Here is a 26,114-nt window from a genome sequence, read left to right on the forward strand (position 1 = left end):
TTTCTAATATTTAATCATAAATTCACTTGTAATACAAAAATGAATAAAATGGAAAATAAGAAGGTGAAACCCAAATGTATCTATGAAAATGATATGATAAAAGGTTAATGGGATGATGAAATGTGAGGAATAGTGAAGAAAAAGGTGGATGAAAATATGACATTTCTGAGTCCCAACATCCTCCCCAACTGAACTTGTTGCATGTCCTCATGCAACCATGCATGGGTCTCTTTAAGAACATTTGGCATCTTGAACTTTGGCTTTACATGATGATGTCTTTTAATAATGAATGTTTCCAGGATATATGAAAGACATGAGTAACAACTTACATTTTCTTATGGTTGGTTCTTGTGTGACAACCATGAATACAAAGAATGTTGGTTCTTGTGTTAACAACATTCATTTCGTTTTCTGTTCTCTTTTCTTCAATAATAATGTAAACACTCACTGGAAATCATAATGTGCATAAGAAAGCCCTTTTGTAATATTAATGAAGCATGCAAATATTGTGTATGAAGCAAAGTGCAACAAAGTATCATTGGAAAATAAATGTTGGTGAAGAAAAAAAAATGGAGTGATAGTGGTGAAGAAATGGAATCATGGTAGTGAATATGTAGTGAATATTGTGATAGTGGTGAAGAAATGGAATCATGGTGGTGAATATGTAGTGAATATAGTTCTCCCCCCCCCCCAACTGAATTGGTTGCATGTCCTCATGCAACTTGACATGGCTCATGAAAGCAAATGTAGCATGGTGAGGGAATTGTCCAAAATATTCAAGTTAGCATATAAGGAATTGCATGATTAAAGATTAGAAAACAACATACCTCTACTTACCCAAGAATGATGAAATATGCAATAGGAATGTAGCTACTGTTGGATCAGGAAAATGTGACTGATGTTGTTGTAACTGGATCCTGGGAAATGAATGAATCTAAACTGCTGATGCTGAATCATGGAAGAGATAAACGTTGAAAGTGGAACTGTGGAACTCTCATAGATCAGAATTCATGCTGCTATAACTGCTGAGGGAGTCATGAAAAAGTGTATAGTCTTCATCTACTACTAAACTTCTTGGTACAATTCTAATCATGCGAAAGAATGTGTTGATGTCGAGCATGAAAAGAAATCATTGAATTACCAGCCATTGATGCATTCTGTTAACCAATGCGAGGCAACTCACCATTGATGTCAATGAGTGCCAAGGTACCCAAGTACATCTTGAAAAATGTGAATAGAGGGGTTGACGTCAAGCCATTTGCAAGATCTGACGATCAAGGGACATTGATGTATTCCCATGATTGTCAGCAAGAGAACTTGCCATTGAGGCATGCAAGTCTCAAGGTACCCAAAATGAACTCTAGTCTATTTCCTAGATAAGGTGCTAATGTCGATGGGGCAAGACTTGTTGAAAGGTGGGCCTTAAGGAATCCCACATCAGTCAACGCGAGTTTGTACAAAAAGATTTGGTAGGACTATAAATGGAAAGAACTCACGGACAAGCAGTGTGGATCAGCATGGTGAGGAAAACAAGGCAATGTAATCATGGAAAGGGAATGAGTTTTATTCAAAAGGAAAACTAGAAGGAAAAAATAAACTGAAAAGGATAAAGGAATGTATGTGATTCAGAAAAATAAGTGTGCACGAAGTCGTGAAAGATAAGGAAATGGAAGATTGCTACAACATAAGGATGGTCTAGGCGTGAGTAGTCATGACGCAAAAGGATTTTTGTGTAGTGGAAAATGTCATGATATGTGCAGTGAAGAATTAGTTCCTTCAAGCGTCCAATGATGCATGTTTCATTGTGATTTCGAAAAATCACTTTTGCATTAGATTGTTTTCACTCTGAAAAACTTAGCACCATTCCTGCATAAAAATTGTCACCTTTGTGTGCCATATGCATTGATCATTCCTGTATGAAGTGACTCAAAAACAAATTAGCTCATTTTCAATATTTTATGAAATGTCCATTTTTTAAAATTATTTTTCGAAGTTACACTAATTGTGGGTGAAAAGGGTGTCGTAATGTTGAGCTTTCTGCATAAGCTTCTCGTTGATCTACACATAACACCAATCTCATTTCACTTGTTAGTATATTCATCCTAACTCTTGCCCACAAAAATAAATGATAAATTCCAACATACTTTTATTTCCCCCCAACTAGAAATATTGCATGTCGCCATGCAATGTACTAATTGATTGTGCAATACTTTTGCAAAATGTTTTTATTGGTTTGCAGAAGAAGTGATTGAAAACAGTTGAAGTTAGTTTATAAATGAATGAGGGAAATTTTATTGTATGATTATTATTATTTTTTGTTTTTTAGTATTTTTTTAAATCCTCTCGCAAAGCCTTATAATTAAATAGGAAAGTGAAAATGCATCATACGGGCAAAAATTTTCAGAGGCAGACCTTATGCCGCAAAACCTTCAAGGATAAAAAGAGTTTGAAGATATAGATAACCAAGCATGTAGGTAGCTTGATTCCAAGAAACTTAACATATGATAGAGTAGCACGTAGCCAGCATTACTCAATTGCTTCCTCGACATTTATAGTGCACAAAATGCCTACAAAAACAACATGTTGAATGCACGACACTGAAAGCAAGGGTAATAAAAGTTCAAGGATAACAGCATATCCTTCGCATTCAGCAGTTAAGATTTACTTTAGACCAATATCCTTCAGGGCACAAATATGCTCTTTGCCCATTGCGGACATCACAGTGACAACGAGATCTTTCCCCTCCCCAAAGCCATCTTTGATCTGGGTAAGTAGTTGATCATCAGAAGGAAGCCCGAGATCAACCTTGGTGTTTCCATTGTCAAACAACAGACTTACAAAACCGTCCTTAGATATGTCAATCAATTGAAAATCAGTGCGAGTAACATGTGGGACGTCACAATTGTGTGAAGATGGGACAATATCTTCGAGTTTTTTCCCATTAAAAAAATATCAATTGCAACAAAATGGCACTTAGCATGCCCATGTTTTCCGGTTTTTGAAGTGGATACTTCAACCACTTTGCAAGGTCTGGCCTTAATGACGATGTACCCATTTTTACGAATGGTACCCGCCTGCTGGGGGAAGGTTTTGGAAGCCCCCGCATTGGTGTGGGAATCGAACACACAATCAGTCCTCCCTCAGATGGATCCGTCCAAGTATGGATCTACGTTCCATGAATGTGTCTACCCCACTGTTACTTCTGCCATCTGAGGAGGAGGGAGATTGCTTGAACCCATAGAAATTGTAGGCCAGACAGAGAAATTGCAAGTGTTCACCAAAGTCAGTTTCTTGGACAGAAAAAGCCAGATTTTCGATGATTTTGGAGGATTTTGTGCCCAGATTTTTGATGATTTTTGATGATTTTTGATGATTTTCGATGATTTTGGTAATTGATAGGAGGCAGTTACTACTCTACCGCACTGCATGAAACACATAATTATTCCACTTGTGTAGATAGTTGTCTTTATAAATGTTAAAATGGAAGTGATGGAGCTCCCGACGCAGACAACATTTCTTGCAGGTGATGGAGTTTCAATGTCGAATGCCAAAATCAGAATGATTGAAGAAGACCAAAAATTGGATGCGGCCACAAACAATTGGTTATTGTGAATTGCGTTGCGTTTTGTTTTGTTTTACAAAATTCTTTTCAAATTTTATTATTATTATTATTATTATTATTATTATTATTATTATTATTGAGATGTGGGTGAAGGTTTTATGATTATTATTTTGTTTTTTTTCAATGAAAAACTAAAATTTAGAAAGAAACTAAACTTTCTCTAGACTTAATTTTTTTAACAAATGGACACAATGATTTGCATATTGAAAGATGTTTTTGATGAAGCATATTGCAAAAAAATTATTTATTCCTGAAATTAGTCGTCTAAATCATCCCTATTTTCTGATCCTCACAATCGCACTAAGCGCAGAGGAGAGCATACTTATTCTAGGTAAAAGAAAAACTGAAAATGAAAGCAAAAACTAAAAATGAAAGCCTACCTACTCTATACTAATTAGAATTTACAAATTAGTTATGTGTAGTTAAACTTCCAATGAAGCCATTCACGTAGCAATAACAGCAATAGATTCAATAGCAATTTTTCAAATGAAAAATGAAAATATTCAAGAGTGAATGAGTCTAGTTGTTGTAACTGCAAATCAACTAAAAAATAAAAAGATGAATCTAATCTAGTACTTACCTGGAACCATTGTTCGATAAAGCTTTGATAAGCACAATTTCTCTCACTTAGATCATGTTGTAACTCCTGTTCTTCTTCTCCAATCTGTTGTTCTTCTTCCTCGATCTCCTGTTCGAATGATTGTTTACCATTAGATATGCAGGATTCTTCAGATGTTGAATCTTCATTTATTTCTTGGGGAGTAGTTGAACTTTCAATTCTTGCAAGATCTCCTTTTCCAGGGAAGAAGAGATCCCGACTTCTGCAAGGATCTGAGTGAGTAGTTCCAAGCTGACACTCATTATAAAACCATGTTGAAAGAGATTCTAAAAACAAAGTGTTAATAATTGTTTGAGTTTTTAATCCTTTTACAAGGTTTTAGTTCACAAAAACTCTTCCAAATCAGCACACTAAAAACTGAATTAAAAACAAAAGGACCACAGAAATAATCTTGAATTCAATACTAAATTAAACCCTCTTACAAGGACTTCTCATTAATTGAGTAGTCAAATTCTTCAACTACAACCATGAACCATGAATTCATCAAACACTCTTCACAGTTGCGAAAATAAAACACACTTGCAGAAATTGAAATTCACACTTGCATGAAAAATCAAACTAAACTTTAATCCATCGTGCCTCCCCGGCAACGGCACCAAAATGTTGGGTGAAAATATAGTCGTTTAATTTTGTTGTGGTACTTGCCCAACTATCTAATTTGTCAATCCGAGGTTCGCAGACTTACAAGACACATGCACTATATATGCAGGACTGAAGTGGAACTAATCTAATCTAATCTAAATCACTGAACTCGAATTAATCTAGGAAGGCATTGAAATACTAACTAGGAAAGTGGGAAATTTCATAAGGGGAAAGCAGTACAATATGTGAAGAATTGAATGACAAACAACATATGTGAGCTCACAACAATAAAACTATCTCAAATTGTATTACAAGAATCAAGTTACAAATCATGGAAGCATAACAATAAAAGATGAAAAACTAAGAATTCCTTTCCATTATTCATTATTCATTATTATCAAAATGAAGAGAGAGCACTCTCTTATATACATGAGGAAGATAACCATCTCATAATTACATATCCAATATTCTCTCAAGCACTCTCAACTAATTTCCCATTATTACAAGATATGATCCCTTTGAATCCTCCACTAATCTCTCACATATCTTGGATAAGATATGCTAATCAAATCCTCCATGATTTTCTCCTTAGGAATAGGCTTGCATAATTATCTCCTTAATATGGTGGAAGAGATATGGATAAGATATGCCAACCAAATCCTCCATGATTTTCTCCTTAGGAATAGGCTTGCATAATTATCTCCTTAATATGGTGGAGGAGATATTTGAGAAGTCTTCTTCACATATTTCCTACACATCACAAAACTCACATATTCTTGAGATATATATAAAAATATGTATATTTTCTAATATTTAATCATAAATTCACTTGTAATACAAAACTGAATAAAATGGAAAATAAAGAAGGTGAAACCCAAATGTATTTATGAAAATGATATGATAAAAGGTTAATGGGATGATGAAATGTGAGGAATAGTGAAGAAAAAGGTGGATGAAAATATGACATTTCTGAGTCCCAACAGTAGGTAAGCCCTTGTAAAGGTGCGATGTAGAGTAGTTGAGTCCACTGCCAAGGTGCTCTGTAGAGCACTTAGGCTTCCTTTCACCTATGTTGGGTGAGAATGAGCTAAATTTACATAGGTTTTGGGGAATATTCTTATCTTTTGGAGTCATGTAGAAGGTTCCCTCACTTATCAACTCCTATGAGCTCGAAAATGGATGAGGAATGAGTTAAGGTGCATCCTATCCTCTCATCCCTTCCTCCATGGAACTAATTCTAAGTATGGAATTCCATTCAATGCCACCATTTATGACAAAACATCCTTCATTTTCCTATAAATTGACCACTCATCTAAGTGATCAGGGGCTGGATTATGTTGAATTGTAAGGAGATAATGTTGTTATGAGATTTGGCTTTGAAGCAAGTATTGTAATGCTACAAGTTTGTCATGCTTTTGATGTGATGTGGATGGGATCCAAGCTGGAGGAATGATTTTGAGTCAGACACCAATGGTTGTAATTCCTTCTTCTATCTAATATAGTGTTCAAACCTTTTTCCCATATGTTTGTATTGTTTCATAATGCTTATATGTGTTAATTATATCTGATTCCTTTCACTTATATTCAATAGATCGTGTACTTTGATCGATTCTTTGTTTTCTGTTGTCTTTACAGGGTACTTCGTAAGCGTATTAAGTATGGGAAGGAGCGACATGATCAATACAAGGGAGACGAAAGGAAAGCAGAACTACAAGTAGGTCTTCTAATCTTCTCATATTATCTATTACTTATAGGAAAAGTCTAAAACACTTTAAATTGTTGCTCTAGATACATCTACTTATCTAGGGAATTAGTATTTATCCGTAGATACAAAATTCTCCAAAACAAATGGGTCTTATGATCATAATTTGGCATGCATGACACTTCTAGACAATGAGAATATAGTCTTGAAAAATGGTAGCCCAAAAGTAACCAACGCGTAGGATCTTCTGCACGATAGCATAACCAGACAAATGAACGCCACATGCCCCTGAGTGGAATTCATTAGGGAATTTCTTGGCCTCCTCATGTGTGAGGAACCTTCGTAAAATTATATCAATACTGCGTCGATAAAGGGTGTTACCAATAATGATCTAATTTTTGGCTTGGTATCAAATATCTTGTTGCTCAGAGCAAGACACATCAGATCGGAAAGTCTGGGTGTGTAGATATATAAGAATGTATCCATACCATGGGTCATATGGTAAAATTAGAAACAACGACTCATCAGGGATAGAATCGTCAGATGTTGATTCAGGATCAGGGGAGGGAAGGTCACACATAACCTTAGTGAAAACCAGGGATTTCTTTAAATGGGATTAGATGAATTCCAAGGAAAACTCTTATAGGATGACGATCCATTTAGAGTATTTATCCCCCAACAATTGACGTGACAAAATATATGTCATAGGGTTGCAATCTGAAACCATCATATTTTTCTAGAGCAATATGTAATGGAAGAACCTTTGAACGACTTGAACGGCTGCCAAAGCCAACTTTTATACATGGATATCTTACTTTGGTATCATTAATATTTTGACTTAGATAATATATGGGATGTTCAGTCCCTACATCATCTTCCTATAACAATACCATTTCTATCGTATAAATGGTAGCATCAAGATACATGAAATAGTTGCGCTGGTAATCATGGGGATATAAGAGAGATACCCTAACCAGTACATCCTTTAGGGCATCAAACACTTTTTGAGTAGTGTTGTCCCAATGGAAGGGAACCCATTTATTAATCAAGCAAGTGAATGCTTTGGTCAAATCAGCGTAATTAGGGATAAACCTTCGTAGGAAGCTAGCCTTCCCTTGGAGTCGTTGAAGTTGAACGAGCGAAGAAAGTTCAAGAAGATCGATGATTTCCTGGACTTTAAGAGGATCAATACGAATTCCATGTTTTGAAATAAAATTTAAAAAAAAAAAAAAAAAAAAACCAAGAATTAGACTAGAACTAATGCAAAACATACATTTGTGTGCATTTAGTCGTATATTTTAGTGTCTACAGCATAAGAAAATGGCCCTTAGATCCATTAGGTTATCAACTCGATATTTAGAATGAGTAGGGAGATCGTCCAAATAAGTCTACGCGATGTGTTTAATGTCGTGAAAAGTCTAATCAATTTTCCATTGAAATGTGGCACCAAAATTCTTTAAACAAAATGGGAGTTTCCAGTAGGAAAATGTACCCCAGGGACAGATGAATTCAGTTTTAGGTTGATTCACACTACAAGCAAAAAGGTCATTGGTGAGGGTCATGCCTATGACAGACCTTTAAGGTCCATCACCAATGTCACATATGGTCATAGTCCTTAAAAAGACATTGTTGTAACTATATATAGCGATTGTCCTTTAAGGTTTGTCACCAAAGCCATTTTCAATGACACTTTTGGTGAGGGTCGTTAAAGGCCCATCACTAATTCTCTCTTTGGTGACACTTTTGGTGAGGGTCGTTAAAGGCCCATCATTAATTCTCTCTTTGGTGACACTTCTAGTGACGATATTTTATTGACCCTCACCAATGCTCTTTTTTGTTACTTTTGGTGACGGTCAAAAAATGTTCATCATTATTGATCATTCCAATGAGTTTTTGATGATGATATGTACCTGTTACTATATTTTTTGTCAAAAGATAAGGATTTTTTCTTTGAGGTTATGCGAGTTTCATTATGTGTCCAAGGCAATAGTGGTTAGAGTCAGTCAATTTGTTAAGAGGTAATTAGTGTGTATCATTTCCCTCAAGTAATAAGAATATAGTTTTCCTATTATCCAACACATGATTCATCTCTATTAGGTTTATTATCTAGCAAATTTCCTTTAGATAAAGTTCCACTAGTGTGTGTAGGAACTATATTATTTAATACATAATAAATATCTATCAATTCTATTAATGAGATAGACCTGGCACTCCTCAACACTCATGGCACACCTTAACATGCTTTGGAACACACTAACATTCCTTAGAACACCTTGGAACTCCCTAGTTATCATGCCCTCATAGATAGCCTTACTTTTTTTTTGACTTGGGAACCCAACCAATTCATTAACAAAACAATATTATTCCCAACCCAAAGTCTCCATTTATCTGAAATTTCTTTGTCCATGCCTTATCACAACCATAGGCTTGCCTTCTGCAAGTCCTATTATGAAATTCTCTTGAAACACTTTATCCTTGGGACACTTGGAATTCACTGACACTCCTTGGAACACACTCTTATTCATTCATTTCCAAGCATTTTCACCTAGTTCTCCCTTGTGTTCCTGTGACACTTCTTAACACTCCTCAGCATCCATTGAAATTATCTGCCATGTGTTAGCATGCCTTTTCATTCCTTGGCATACCATGACACTCCTTGGCTATCATGCTCGCACAACCACCATTACATTTTTTGAGACTTGGGAACCCAACCAAGTCTTACCTTGACTACAACAACTTAACCAAGTTATAGCTACTACAACTAGACTATGCCTTGTTCACCTAAGAACTTCCTATAAAAAATCTTAGCCTACCCATGTCCAATATCAGCTCATCCCACTTAACAAGTTACCAAGCCAAGGCTCATGTCCAACCATGGCCATAAAACAACTAAGCAACATAGTTTACATATTGACATGCCATAGAACCTAGCACGTCTAACAATCCCTTAGCACTATGTGGTGTGTGTTAGCATCCCCTGCATTTCTTAGCATGCATTTCACTCCCTAGCACACCCTAACACGCACTGACATGCCCTGACACTCTAGCATTCCTTGGAATTGTCTAACATATAACCTTGTCACTCCCTCCACTTGGAACTTGCTGACATTCCGTATCATAGACTCTTATCTGTTCATTTCCATGCATTTTGAACTAGTCCTCCCTTGTGTTTTTGTGGCACTCCCTAACATTCGATGGAAAGGATTGGCACACCCTGGCACATGGCACATCTTGGCATGTTTCCCTAAAACTCTAGCATTCCTTGGCACTACCTAACATATCTTGTCACTCCCTCCTTACCACACCTAGAACTCACTAACACTCCCTTTCACACACTCTTATTCATCCATTTCCATGTATTTGAAACTAGTGATCCATTTCGTTTCTTTGGCACTCCATAACACTCCCTGGCATGCATGGCCACACCCTAGCACCTAACACATCTTGGCATGTTACCCTATCCTCTAGCAATGCTTTAGCACTACCTACCATACCTTGTTACTCACTCAACGCATATGTAACTCAGTAACACTTCCTGTCACAAACTCTTATTTGTTCATTTCCATGCATTAATTTGACCTAGTGGTCCCTTGTGTTTCCCTAGCACTCCCTAATACTTCCTAGCACATGTTGACACACCTTGGCACATCTTGGTTGCATGTCACCCTAGAAATCTAGCATGACTTAGTGCAACCTAGCATACCATGTCACTCTCTCCTTAACACACTTGGAACTCACTGACACTCCCTATCACACACTCTTATTCATTCATTTCCTTGCATTTTGACCTAGTTCTCCCTTATGTTTCCTTGGCACCCCCTAACACTCCTTAGCACTCATTGGCACACCTTGGCATTTGACACATTTTGGTATGCTTCCCTAGCACTCTAACATGCCTTGCCACTACATAACATACCTTGTTACTCCCTCCTTAACACACCTGGAACTCGCTGACACTTCGTTTCCATGCATTTGAAACTTGTGTTCCCTTGTGTTTCCTTGGTACTTGGCCTTAACACTCACTAGCATGCATTCATGCCACACCTTGGCACCTAGAACATCTTGGTGTGCCTTAGCAGTTGGCTTGTCTTAGCATGCCTAACATGCCTTGGAATTTTATAGCATGTGTTAGTACTTCTTGGCATTCCTTGACACACCTTGGCACTCCCTGGTTGTCATGCCCTCATAGATAGTTGTACTATTTTTGCGACTTGGGAACCCAATTGAGTCATTGGCAAAATAGTGTCCTGCCCAACCCAAAGTCTCCCTTTGTCTGAAACTAATTTAACCAACCCCTTATAATTGTAGCCATAGGCTTTCCTCCTACAATTCCTATTCTGACCTTCTCCTAACACACTTTGTCCTTGAGACACTTGGAATTCATTGACACTCCTTGGCGCACACACTTATAATTTCTTCATTTCAATGTATTTTGACCTAGTTCTCCCTTATGATGCCCTAATACTCCCTAACATTCCTCAACATGCATTTGAAATTTCTGACATGTGTTAGCATGCCTTTTAATTCCTTGGCACACCCTAACACTCCTTAGCTATAGTGCCCTCACAACTACCCTTATTTTTTTTGGGACTTGGGAACCCAACCAAGTATTTCCTCGACTACAACAACTTGACCAAGTTATAGTTAATACAACTAGACTGTGCCTTATTCGCATAAGAACTGACTATAACTCATCTTAGGTTACTCATGTGTAATTTCAACTTATCCAACTTAACGAGTTACCATGTCAAGGCTCATGTCCAACTGTGTCCATAAAAGAACTGAGCAACATAGTGTACATCTTGACATGGCATAGCACCTGGCACATCTAACAATCGCTTCGCACATGTTAGCACCTCCTACAAACCTTTGCATGCTTTGGCACACCCCAGCACTCCCTGACATGCCCTAGAAATCTAGCATTCCTTGACACTACCTAGCATATAACCTTGTCACACCCTCCTTAACACACCTAAAACTCACAAACACTCCCTATCAAAAACTCTTATTCATTCATTTCCATGCATTTGATTTAGTTCTCCCTTGTGTTTCCATGGCACTCCCTAACACTCCCTAATACCTAGTACATCTTGGCATGTCGCCCTAACACTCTAGCATTCCTTGGAACTACCTAGAACACCTTGTCAGTCACTCCCTAATACACCTAGAACTCATTGACACTCCCTGTAACATACTCTTATTCATTCATTTCCATGCATTTGAAAATAGTGCTCCCTTGTGTTTCTGTGGTACTCCCTAACACTCCCTGCATGCATTGGCACATCTTGTCATATCATTTTCTTGGCCTTTAGCATGCCTTAGGACTGTAAAGAATATCTTGTCACTCCCTCAACACACCTGGAACTCACTGACAATTCCTGTCACAAAACCTTATTCATTCATTTCCATGCATTATTTTTACCTAGTGGTCCCTTGTGTTTCCATGGCACTCTGTAACACTTCCTAGCACACGTTGGCACACCCTAGCACCTGGCACATCTTGGTCAGATGCTACCCTCACACTCTAGCATGCCTTAGCATTCCCTAGCATACCATGTCACTCCCTCCTTAACACACCTGGAACTCGCTACACTCCCTGTCACACACTCTTATTCATTCATTTCCATGCATTTTGACCTAGTGATCCCTTATGTTCCCTAACACTCACTAACACTCCTTAGCATGCATTGGCACACCTTGGAACTTCGTACATATTGGCATGCTTCCATAGCATTGTAGCATGCCTTGGCACTGCCCCCAACATACCTTTTCACTCTCTCCTTAGCACACTTGTAACTCGGTAATAGTCCCTATCACACACTCTTATTTCATTCATTTCCATGCATTTGAAACTAAAGCTCCCTTGTGTTTCCATAGAACTTGGTCATAACACTCCCTAACATGTGTTGGCGTTGCACCCTAACACTTGGCACATATTGGCATGCCTTAACACTTGGCATGACTTGGCATGCCTAACATGCCTTGGAATTAACTAGCATGTTTTAGCACTTCTTCGCATTTCCTAGCACATGTTGGCACTCCCTAGCTGTCATGCCCTTACAGATAGCCTTACCTTTTTTGTGACTTGGGAAGCCAACCAAGCCATTAAAAAATTAATTTTGTGCCTAGCCCTGAAACTCCCCAACACTTGGCATGTAGACACACTATCTGACATGTGTTAGCATGCCTTTTCATTCCTTAGCACCCGCTGACACTCCTTATCTATCATGACCTCACAACTACCCTTACATTTTCTTTCAACATGTGAACCCAACGAAATCCTGCCTCAACTATAACAACAACTTGACTATAAAAATAGCTTGACCATGTTACAATTACTACAACTAAACTATGCACTGTTCACCTAAGAACTTCCTATAACTCATCTTAGGCTACTCATGTTGAATATCAACTCACACAACTTAACAAGTTACAAATACAAGGCTCGCATCCAACTGTCGTCGTAAAACAACTAAGAAACAAAGTTTAGATCTTGACATGCCATAACACCTAGCACGCCTAACAATCCCTTGACACTATGTAGCACGTGTTAGCATCCCCTGCATTTTTTGGCATGATTTGACACTCCCTAGCACATCCTAGCACTCCCTGACACTTAAGACACCTCGTACTGACTAACACTCTATGTCACACTCTTATTCATTCATTTCCATGCATTTAAAACCAGTGCTCCCTTGTGTTTCCCTAGAACTTGGAACTAACACTCCCTAGCATGTGTTGGTGCCACACCCTAACACTTGGCACATCTTGGAATGCCTTAGCACTTGGCATGACTTGGAATGCCTAAAATTACTTGGAACTATCTAGCATGTGTTAGCTATCAAGCATGTGTTAGCACTTCTTAGCATTTCCTGGCACATGTTGGTACTCCCTAGTTTTCAAGTCCTTATAGATGGACTTACCATTTTTGCGACTTAGGAAACCAACCAAGTCATTAAAAAATTAATGTTGTGCCTATCCCTAACACTCCCCAACACCCGGCATGCATTCACATTGTCTGGCATTTGTTAGCACTCCTTTTCATTCATTAGCACCCCCTGACACTCCTTAGCTATCATGCCCTCACAACTACCCTTACATTTTTTGCAGCATGGGAACCCAACGAAATCCTACCTCAACTATAACAACAACTTGATTATAACCATAGCTTGACCAAGTTACAATTATTACAACTAGAATATGCCTTGTTCACCTCAGAACTTCCTATAACTCATCTTATGCTACTCATGTTGAATATGAACTCATACAACTTAAAAGTTATGAATACAAGGCTCACATCCAACCATCATTGTAAAACAACTAAGCCACAAAGTTTACATCTTGACATGCCATAACACCTGGCATGCTTAACAATCCCTTGGCACTATGTAGCACGTGTGAGCATCCCCTACATTTCTTAGCATTCTTTGGCACTCCCTAGCATATCCTAGCACTCTCTCACACTTAACACACCTCGTACTCGCTAATGCTCTCTACCACACTCTAATTCATTCATTCCCATGCATTTGAAACTAGTGCTCCCTTGTGTTTCCCTAGATCTTGGCCCTATAACTCCCTAGCATGTGTTGGCACCACACCCTAGCGCCTTGTTACAAATCCATTTGGGCACATCAGTCCCATCATCCAAATCAGTGTTTTAGGGCTCATCAAAACCTTATTTCAATTGCTACATGCCCTAAACAAGTCAACCTATTGAATGCCTCCTTCCCAGACACTTTCATGGCCTAAAGTCATCCTGAAATGACTCGTTGAAGGACCAACACAGGTAAACCCATGTAAGGGTGCACTGCAGAGCACTTAGGCCCACTTTGACCTGCATTAAGCGAGATTGAGGAAAATTTTCATAGGGATATGGAAATATTCCTTGTTTCTATATCATTCTAGAAGTATCCCACCTCTTATCCCCTCCTATGAGCTCGAAAACAGATAGGCTAAGGATCCATTAACATCCTATCCTCTCATCCCTTCCTCCATGGAAACTAACTCTAAGTTTGGAGGGCCATTCAATACCCTCACTTATGACAAAACCTCCTCCCTATTCCTATAAATTGAGCACTCATCTAAGTGATCAAGGGCTAGAGTTTGATGAATTGTAAGGAGATAATGTTATTTTGAGAATTGACACCATTGTAAGTATCGTTATGTTGCTGGAATGTCATGCTTATGATGTGATGTGGATGGAACCAAAGCTAGAGGAGTGACTTTGAATCAGACTTGAAGGTTGTAATTCCTTCTTCTATTGAATAAAGTATTTGAACCTTTTTCCCATATGCTTATCAGTTTCATGATTCTTATATGTGTGAATGTATTTGATTCCATTTACTTGTATTCAATAGATCTTTTGCTTTGATCAGTTCTTAGTCTTCTATTGATGTTTACAGGTACTCCTCAAGCGTGTTAAGTACGGGAAGGAGAGACAGGATCAATACAAAGGGGACAAGAAGAAATCAAAACTAAAAGTAGGTCTTCTCATCCTCTTTGTCCTATCTATTGCTTATAAGAAAAGGCTAAAGTGCTTTAAACTGTTGTTCTAGATATGGATACTTATCTAGGGAGTTAGTATTTATTCGTAGATACCAAATTCTCCAAAAAAAATTGACAACCATACTGGGGAACGATTATCATTCCAAGTAGCTTATCCAAATCCTGTGAAACTTTAGAAGACCTTACTTCCTTTCATTGATTGTATTTCAGCCTTGTTGAAGTCTTATAAGGTAAAAAATTGAGGTTATATGACTTTTGAGTGGCCTCTCAGGAATCAGTGCAGGCTTGGTCAGGGGACAATGCTCTGTAGAGCATCCTTGAGTGAGAGACAGTGCTCTTTAGCACAGTTAGGCCCTCTTTTACTAGTGTTGATCCACCTTAGGGAAAATTTTCACCTTTGGATTGGTTTTTTTTCTCCAAATTTCCTTCTGTTTATGCTTGCTGAAAGATCAATGATTATAGTATGTCTCTGAAATCGACCTGTATTTCCTCTTTCCAGCCCCACTTTGACTTGATTGATTAATGTTTCATAAATTTTTTATTTGTCATTATCAATCCATAGTCAAAGTTAGATTATAGTCGATTAATCTTTGTTCAAAAGAAAGTGTCGTAAAAGTCTTATTTTCCTTCAAAACATAACTATCGTAAAGTCTTCGTTATTGCTAAAGGTTGATTGATTGTATGTGCATTAGTTTCCTTTTTTGTTCATCATAACATTATGGGAATATAAAATAAAAACTTGCATCATTCATATTGTAGTTTTTGAATGCTGGAAAGGAATATCTAGGGAAGTTGCATTAGATGCGCTCTTTACTCTTTGTCAAAGATCTGATTGCTCTATCCATACTAGCTAATGTTTTCTTTGTTCAATTGAATGAAAATAATGCTTATCATATTAGTTTAATTTTGGGAATTGCAAATGTACATCACGTTGTGAACCTTGAAGGGAAAATTCTAAAGAAGATCAACTTAAAATTTATCTGAATTTACCTAATGGAGCATTGTCACCTAACGAAAAACATTTAGAGGTTCTAGGCTAGAGACATGTTCTGGCATTGTAAAACAAATCAGTTGTCGCTAACTTTTCTGCAATAGATCCTGATTGTGATACCTCATTCCACATATGTGAGTATATCGTAGCTCGTCCACATACCTTCGGGTATATAGGGTGGTGTTACAATATGTAAACTATATGGGAATGCTCTCATTGTGCGGTTTTGCATTAGACATCGCTTATACAGCTTGGGCCTCCACGTACTTTTGGGTATATATGGGAGGACAAAAATAGGTTTCTATCCATCCTTAGGTAGCCAAGTTGGACGCCTTGTACACTATGATACACCGAACACAACATTCAAGGAGATTGCCTACCCATAATTCTCAGTTCGCCGGGAGGTATTTTGTAGTTCATAGTTTCTTGGTAAACCTTTTGCCTAGATTATCCTTCTTCTTTTTTGTTATGTCACTTTGATTAAAATAAAATTAATTGACCGTGGATAACATCCTCCACGCTCACTCCTTAGTTGATTTTAGGTTGAAACATATGGCAACAAATCCGGAGCTCACCGATCAAGGAATTCCTTTTGATGGGAATCCTAGTCCTTTTCCTCCTTACGGAAATATTGGTGCTCCTTATATCGCTACATTATCCCTACCAGGATTTACCATTGGCTTACCAGTATGGTTTTTTTCAACCTCCTTGGTTCGAAATATCATGATTTCTCTGCAATCAAGTACACCTCCAACTGGACAAAATCAACCTATAGCTGAGCCTAAAGTTGACCCTTTGCCTTCTTCCTCAGTTGTTTCTTCCTTCCCTTCTTCCTCTTCGCCTGGTGAAAGTATTGGTACTAGTAACCAGGTGGCTAAGAAGAAGAAGAAGAAGAAGCAAGTTCAGTAAAGGGGAAACCAAGCAACCATTGCTTTGAATGGAACATCTGATGAGAAACCATCCGATAAGCCTCACAAAGTTTGATGTCCATGCAAACTTTGTGGAAACCATCTTCTTCAAAATTCTTCTAGTATTCCTCAGATCTTAGAAGAATGGTATTCCGTTCACATCATCCTGTGTCATCAACTTCTGGAGATCATGCTGGTGACACACCATCAACTAGTGGTAGTAAGGTTCATAGAAAGAAGGGCAAAGTTAAGTTTCCCTGTAAGTTATGTGAAGGGAATCACCTCATTAACCTTTGTCCCTATCTGGAAGAATCCAAAAAAGTGTTGGATAACCGTCTTGCTTCACTGTAGCAAATTCCATTTGGCTACAGGAGACTCTCCTTTAATCCTTCACTAGTTGATGAATTGACTGACTCAAATCAACCATCGGTCAAAACCACTCTCTTTGAAAGTGAATCTGATGAGTCTATACTTGACCCAAATCAGTAGGTCAAGGAAATAGTTGACCTGATTTCACCTTCAATTAATCGTACTTTTCCAGAAAAGAGTGAATATGATACCACTTAGGTTCTTTTTGTTTCTTTAGATTCCAATAAGCTTGGGGGCAACCCTCCTGTTCCATCAAGATGGAGGAAAATCTTCCCGTTCTTGTAACTCAAGTGGATAATTCTCTCATTCTTATGGTACCCCCTCCAAGTAGTCTAGTCGCTTCCTTTTATTGGAATTGACTGGCAGGATTACGTCTTCCTTCTTATGTGCCTTTCCAGATCATAGCACAGGTTTGTAATATGATTGTATCAGGTACTATTATAGATGAAGGTGCATCTGTGAGTATCCTTTCCTCTACTGCTTGGCAAGCGCTCGACTCGCCACCACTTGTGTCTATTACCCAGAATCTGTTGGATTTTAATAGAGGAACCAGTCAAACATTAGGGATCCTTCCTCAATTTCCTATTACTTTGAGAGGAAAAATCATTTAGTTGAATGTGATGGTAGTCCTAGGCCCTTTAGATTACAATTTACTTATTGGGCGCGAATATGTTTATGACATGGGAGTTATTGCTTCAACACTCTTTCAAGTGATTTGTTTCCCGCATGAAGGCAAAATTGTCACCATTGACCAACTTTCATTTCCCGGTCCAAATATGGCTTCCAATTAGCCCATCTTCCCTAAATGGTCCTTTTTTACTAATGGTATCATCCCTGCCATGGTTAATTATGTGGCAACCCGTTCCATGCCTACATCAACTGACGATCAATTCAGTAATGTTGTGAATTATGTAGTAGGGGCATTAGAACCAGATCACGGATTCCTTAATGCAAATCCCTTCCAAAGCATTGTTCTCCCATCTGATGAGAACCTCTTGGAATTCATGACCTCTTATGAGTCGTGATCAAGGATACAAGGATGGTTCATTGTCTTGTGTCAACCTCATTAAAAAATGAAATGAAGAATATGAGCATAGTTCCTTGTTTTGTGTCAAGCTCGTTAAAAAAGGAAACAAGGAATACAAGGATAGTTCTTTTACAATGTCAAACTCATTAAAAGATGAAACAGGTAGATGAGCAAAGTTCCTTATCTTGTGTCAAGCTCGTTAAAAAATAAAACAAGGAATATGAAGATAGTTCCTTGTCTTGTGTCAACCTTGTTAAAAAATGAAACCAAGGGTATGAGGATAGTTCCTTGTCTTGTGTCAACCTCATTAAAAAATGAAACAAGGAGTATGAGGATAGTTCCTAGTCTTATGTCAACCTCGTTAAAAAATGAAACCAAGGATATGAGGACAGTTCCTTGTCTTGTGTCAACCTCGTTAAAAAAGGAAACAAAGGATATGAGGATAGTTCTTTTACTATGTCAACCTCATTAAAAAATGAAATAGGTAGAGGAGCATAGTTCATGGTCTTGTGACAACCTCGTTAAAAAATCAAACAAGGAGTATGAGCATAGTTCCTTGTCTTGTGTCAAGCTCGTTAAAAAATGAAACAAGGAACCTGAGCAAAGTTCCTTGTATTTTTTTAATCTCATTTAAAACTGAAACAAGGTCCCCTGGAGCAAAGTTCCAAGTCGAGTCCTTGAGTACATCTTGTAAAATCCCACTTGAGTATTTCACTTGATCTCATAAATGAACCTGCATTCCATCCAGCTCATAGCCACGAGTAGTCTACGTAGATGAATGTAATGAATCTTGGGGGGAATGCACCTAATGGTAAAGTTAAGTTTCCCTATAGGTTATGTGAAGAGAATCACCCCATTCACCTTTGTCCCTATCTGGATGAAGCCAAAAACATGTTGGAAAATCGTCCTGCTTCACCACAGCGACTTCCGTCTAGTTATAGGAGACTCTCCCTTTCATCATGTTTGGGCCATGTAAACCAATATCAATCATAGTTTTTTTGTTTTAAGCTTGTGTAAAAATGAAACTGAATTCAAGCATAGTTCTTAATTTTAAGCTTGTGTAAAACTGAAACTGAATCCAAGCATAGTTTTTTGTTTCAAGCTTGTGTAAACATGAAACTAAAACCCAGCATAGTTCCCTATGGTTCAAGTCTGTGTAAAAATGAACCCATATCCATTTTAACCCTCATGATTTCCATTCGATCAGCCTTTTTCGTCAGATGAGCCTTGGTTTTTCTCCTTCCATCATAACTATCTGCTTGACTGATCATACGCTTTCACTTGGTTGTTTTACCCTTTTTGAGGAACAATTGCAATGAGTGGTCTTATTTTCCATCCTCTTCACATAAATCAACATGTTTTGAGAAGTTGCAACATCACCAAAACCAGTTGCTACCCTAGACACCATTGTTCCTCAAAATGGAGTCCTCTTTAAGCTCTTTTAAGACTCTCGAAATATGAAAATATTGTCGAGCGCTTGCCCTTTTCAGCTCGTTAACAGATTTGAAACGACATCTACTCAGTATAAGTTTAACCCCTTTCTAGACTGAGATAGATTATTTACGAAAAAAGAATACGTTGATCGAACATGGTCAATAGGTTCTCTCTCATATTGTTTTATGCTTTTTCGTGCTTGAGAGACAAATCAACAAAAAAGAACTTGTGGAGTTTTCTTTTTGTCCCTTTTAAAACTCTCTAAACATGAAAATGACCGAGTTATCGTTGTCTTTAAACTCGTTAAAACATCAAATAACGACAAACTTGTCCATCTAGACAAGACTAAGTTTCACCTTCAGTAGACTCGTTAAAACATCACATAGTGATGGATTCACCCGAAGGGTGGAATTATACAACAAGCATATGTTATCCTCCTCAAGCTTGATAAAAAATAAAGAGGTACTGGTTAGCAATGACTAGGGAAAATAGGAAAAAGGGGTAAACCACTTTATGGTAGCAAGTCGCTCTTAAACATGACACTTTCACTTCATCTCCATGACTATTTGGGTTGGGTTATCTGCTTGATGGTTATCATACCTATGGTTTATCACACCATCCATCAGTTTTGGTTTTGGGTCAATGCTGTCAATTCATTCAAACTATTTGGGTTGGGTTATCTACTTGATTTTTATCATACCTATGGTCTATCACACCATCCATTACTTTGGTTTTGGGTCAATGCTTCCAATTTAGTGTCGCCAATATGTTCAAGAGAAGTCATTTAGTTAAAATTCATCCTTTGCAATACTCATAAACCTTCATTTTCATGACCGCCATTCCTAAACCTTGTGTTTTCAGTCACATACCATATCCAAAAATCATTACACTTGTTTCGTGTCATTGATGTGGGATACATCAAGACCCTCCTACAACAAGTCACTTCTTGTCGACATCAACACATTATCAAAGAAGTTTACTTAGAAACACCCTTCCAGTACCTTGAGGCTTGCATATATCAATGGCAAGTTTCTCACTTCCGGCAATAGGTTGACATCACTGACCTTCTACTAAAAGACTTCGTATGGTGTTCGAAATAAAATCATTCATTGACACCATGCAGAATGTACTGTAGTACCTTGACGACCATTATCATTATTAGTTATTTCTCTCGCATCTGTTAACAGCTTACATCATTAGCTAGTAATCAGATGGTGTCTTCCCATGTTTGACTTCAGATCACATATTCACATGGTTAGCCTCCTACTTGAGTGAACGATTGAATGAGACAGAAGACCCCAGATCTAGTTTCATCCATCTGGGCTACAATTTTAGGAAATGTACCAAATCATCCGTACAATGGATTTACATTGATGGTCATTCCGATCATGGGTATATATCTGTAGATGACTATCTATGTACATGTAATGAAAGTTTGTATGCTGAGCATGGGTATGCCTTCCGTCAGCAGTTCATGAAAAAATCAAAAAATCATGATATATGTATTGTAATTGATGCAGGTCACCAACCACTTCAGAACCTCCTCATCACATTGTAAAGCATATCACTCGACATTATTATTTTTGACTTCATGCTTTAGGGGGTTGTTACAGATCCGTCTGGGAACATCAACCCCAAATTATAGATAGATACTATTAGGGCCCATCAACCCCTAGTGCATTTGTTACATGTCGTAAAGAAGTTAGTCATCAGAATGCCTCACTTCCCAAGAAGTTCCATCACTGAAAACATCCAAAAACTACCTCTAAAAATATCAGCACTGGTAGAACTTCATTAGGGTACACTGCAATGCACACCATACACTGACAGGGTGCTATGCAGTGCACTTGGTCCCTCTTTGGCCTGCATTGGATAAATTTAAGCAAACTTCCGTGAGGGTTTGAAGATTCCTTATCCATTGGAAGCCTCTAGAAGTTTCTCAATGCCACCTACACCTTTGAGTTCGCATTTGGATGAGGAAGGGAATTAGGAAACATCAATCCCCTATCCCTTCTTCCATGGAACTGATTTCTAAATTTAGAAAGGCATTCATTACCACCATTGACGGCACAACCTCCTTCACTCACTTATAAATAGATCACTCATCTAAGGGATCAAGGGCTGGAAAGTATTGAGTTGTAAGGAGATGCTAGTGATATGAGATTAGAATTGAGTGTAAGTATTGTTATAGTGTTGGAGTGTCTTTCTTTCCATGATGTGAAGAGGGATTGAATTGGAAGAGTGCTCCTGGATTGAGATCATATGGGTTGTAATCTTTCCTCTTATCAATAAAGTTTTCAAGATTTTTTCCTTATGTTTGTGTTACATGTTAATGCTTTCATATGTATATCATGTTCTCGATTCCATGTTATTTATAAGCAATATATCATTATCATTTGCCTTTATGGGTCTTTGTTTCTATAGTTGTGCAAGTACTTTCCAAGTGGCTTAAGTACAGAAAGGAGCAACAAGATCGGTCAAGGGAGACAAGGAGCTAGCGAAAACTACAAGTAGGTTTCTCTTCTCTCTTGTTTTATCTGTTGATTATAGAAAATTTTAAGATTAATTTGTCTATTGTTTCTAGACCTACTACTAGATCTAGAGGGTTGGGCGTTTGTCCAAAACAATAAATATTCCCGAAACAAGTTGGCGACTCCACTCGGGATCATTTATCCTTTTGAGTAACTTATCAGCCTCTTAAGACATTTCTACATACTGTACTTGTGGTTGTTTATTGATTTCAGTCCTCTTTCATTGAAAATTGAGTCAAAACTGTGACAAAATTGCCTTCAGAATTGCTTACTGTCATCAGCGCATTGTCTCTAACTACTGCCTACGCTGTAGTGCACTTCCCACATAGATACAAAGCGATTTAGTGCACTGTCTCTAACTGCTCACTGCACTGATCCCTTGAGGGTCAGTTTCCCATCTAGGAACTGAAAGTTTTTGCCAATTTTCTCATGTTTTAATGAGTCGCTGAATGTCAATGATGTTTTCTCTGAAAATAGTTTTCATCTCCTTAATTTGGCCCTATTTAGACTGGATTGTTGAATGTTTTTATGTATTTTTCTTATCATTTGCAATCCACTATCGAAAGGTAGTTTTTATGGATTGTTTTGTCGATAAAACAGTCTCATAAAATCATCATTTTCTTCAAAAAATTAAGTGTTGTAAAGTCTTCCTTCATAAATAATCGATTGATTTATTTGTGCATTTGATTTGTATTTTCATTTAAAGTGTTGAAAATATTCATTTCTTTAAAATAGAAAGTGTCGGACAGTCTTCCTTTCCCTTTTAAAAGAAATTGTCATAAAACGTCATTTTTTATGAAAAGAATTCTAAATTATTTCTGCATTAGTTTTTCTTATTGCATCATTCACATTAAGATAAACTGAAAAGAAATACATGAAATTTTCATTTTAGAGTTTGAGTTTGTGTGTTCAAAAGGAATGGGTTAGGGAATTGCATTAGTTTTTGCTCTTTGTTGCTTGTTCAAAAAGTACTTGTATGCTCTATCCCTTGTAGCTAGGATTTTCATCGCTGAAATTAAATGGAAAGAGTGCTTCTCATACTAGTTGCATTCCTAGGAATTTTAGGATACATCATGCAGTGAACTTGAAAGTCAAATTTCTAAGCAAGATCAACTTAAAATTTACATCAATTAATCTAATAACAAATTGGAACTTAACGAAAAACATTTAGAGGTCTAGGCTAGAGACATGTTCCAGCGTCCTTAAACCTAGTGGCTATCGTTTTCACTGAGGTTGGGTGATTCCTCCTCTCTGATTCGATAAGTGCTAGTACGGACTTGTGCTCCCTGTACCATCGAGTATATGGTGGGAGACCCCAATAGGTTGAAATCCTTTATCCCTAGGAAGTTGAGTCTACCACCTTACCGATTGCAACGCATCGAGCACAACATTCGAGAAGATTGACTGTCGTACGTAAAGTCCTTGGTCATTTCTCTTTCATTTATCACCAAGGTGTATATTGTAGTTTTGTGATTTTTATGGTAAACCATCTTGTCTAGAATCTCCAAAGCAGTTAGTTTCGTTCCTTTTCGACTCTTTAAAATTAAAAGGATCATCTAAGCACTTGTCCTTTCAAGCTCATTAAACATCAAAGGTGAATAGAGTCATCTTTTTCTTTTTCTCAACTCTTTAAAAATGAAAAGCAAAGTTGTCTTTCAGTGTCATAAAAATTAATTGACCATGAATAACATCCTCATTCCTTAGTTGATTTTAAGTTGATAAAATTAATCAGCAATCATGGAGGAACATCAACCCAAACCCCGTCTTTCGTGGAGAAAAGTGAGCCAACCGCCCTTTCCTCCCGAAGCAATGCCAATTCGGACAAAGCAGTCTCGTTTAACTGAGTCTAGTACATCAAGAACTCCTAGTTCTTCATCTAGGTTACGTGAAACATTCATTTCAGTAGCTATAGAGACTCCAGTTACTCCGACTATTCTGGTACATTCATTCCTAAAGAAGAAGTTTCACAATTACCTGAGGACATTAGCACGGATCCTAGTGTAACAGTAACCGAGGTTGTCCAAAAACAAGTTGATACTCAACTTGAAACTGTTCAACCAGAAAGTGCTTCTGAACTTGAAACAACTCAACCAAGAGTTGGTCCAGAATCTATCCCAGTTCAAATAAAAGTCACATCTGAACTTTAAGTTGTTCAGGAACCTCCCTTTGAAATTGTTGTTCATTTACCTGAACATCTAGACTTCGAATTTCAACATTCAGAAGTTGTTACCCCTCAGACATCAGTTACTGTTGAAACTACACTTTCATCAACACCAGAAATCTTTTACGGACCTGACGGTCAAGTTCTTCCACCAGATTTGATTGCCATAGAGGAGGAATTAGTAGAAGATTCCACACCTGGAACCCCGTTTCACTTTGGAACTGGGCTTAATCTTTACCCTACTACTCCTAATTACTTTGCTTCATTTGATCCTGCTTCCTTTCAAGTTCCTGTCAAATCTTTAGGACAACTTTTGGGCCAGTTAACTATGGCTGAACAACCGTTAACATCCAAGACTGTATCATTTGATGCAACTACAGTAGAATCTTCTATTGTAACTCCTTCGATGTTTTCTTCCACACTTGAGTCGCACCTGTATGGTGAATTTTCCATCTCAGTTGGTTACCAATCATTGTCTGGAACCCACTCAGTGGTTGCTTCTACACCATGGTAATCACCCATGTCCTCAACCGGAATTCTACCTGGTTCTTCTCTAATGGAAACTCAACAGTTTGATACTGCACATCAATATCATGATAGGAAATCTAGTCAACAAAGACTTGTGTATCCATTAAATACTGGATTTCCACCATATGGAAAGAAATATGCTTATTCATCATATCCTCCTTATTCTAGAGGACAACCATATGGTAGTTTCCCACAATATTCAAGGCAAACTATAATTAGAGTTTATCAATGGCAACTAGTAGTGCCAACTCAACCAAGGCTTGTGTATCCAACACAACCAATGCTAACTGTGTCAATTATTCCTACTACACCTGTTGTTACTACTGTGCCACAGTAATAAGCTCAAACTGTTGTATCTCAACCGGTACAAACTGATCCTTCTCCCTTGCAACCACAAGTTTCAAGTCAAGAGGTTCAAGTTTCTCAAGTTTTTATACACCAACCACTTGCTTCTGGAGCTTACCAACAACCTCATGTTAGTATACCATTATTTTGATTGACCCAAGCTTACACTAGTATAGTTGATTCACAACCTTGTCAACCTTTCATTACTGGGCAGCAACAGTTGGTTCAATAATCGTGGTTGCCGAAATTCCAAAAACCCCAATTCCAACAGTTCCAACCTTAGTTTAGACTTGGTTCACAAGCTCGACCTAGTTTTGGTCAATATCAAGCTTACCAAGGTCTTGGGCAACAAAGCTTTGTAGGTTATGGACAACCACAATTTCAATCTAGCTATCAACAACCACCTTATATTGGTTTTGTTCAACAACCATACCAAAGTTACCAAATACAGATGCCCTACGATGGTCTGCAAAGACCTATTGAACAAGAAATTCCATCATATCTTGGGTATGCTCAACCTAACTTGAATCGAAAGTTTCCATTCGTAGCAACTTTAGAAGTACCAGATTTAAACCAGCTCACCAATGATCCAATCACATATGTACCTTGGTGGCCAGTAATTTCACACATGTTACCATCTGATATTCTGAAGTTTAATGGAAATCCTGGAGAATACCCATCGAATCATGTTATGACCTTTCATTTATGGTGTTCATCCAACACTTTGAATGATGAATCGATCAGACTTCATCTTTTTCAAAGAACACTTACTAGTTCAGCTGCTAAATGG

At 37.8% G+C, this 26,114-nt stretch overlaps 1 pseudogene; it reads right to left on the reverse strand.

Moving 5' to 3' along the window:
* Positions 1-2,661: 2,661 nt before the first annotated feature.
* The window catches only part of LOC149168050 (eukaryotic translation initiation factor 5A-2 pseudogene), a 29,604-nt pseudogene continuing 6,151 nt past the window's right edge, over positions 2,662-26,114 (reverse strand).

This window comes from Pinus tabuliformis, chromosome 5_1, assembly GCF_031772625.1.
Source record: "Pinus tabuliformis cultivar Carrire ecotype Pingquan chromosome 5_1, CPIR1, whole genome shotgun sequence".
In the NCBI taxonomy this organism is placed as follows: domain Eukaryota; kingdom Viridiplantae; phylum Streptophyta; class Pinopsida; order Pinales; family Pinaceae; genus Pinus; species Pinus tabuliformis.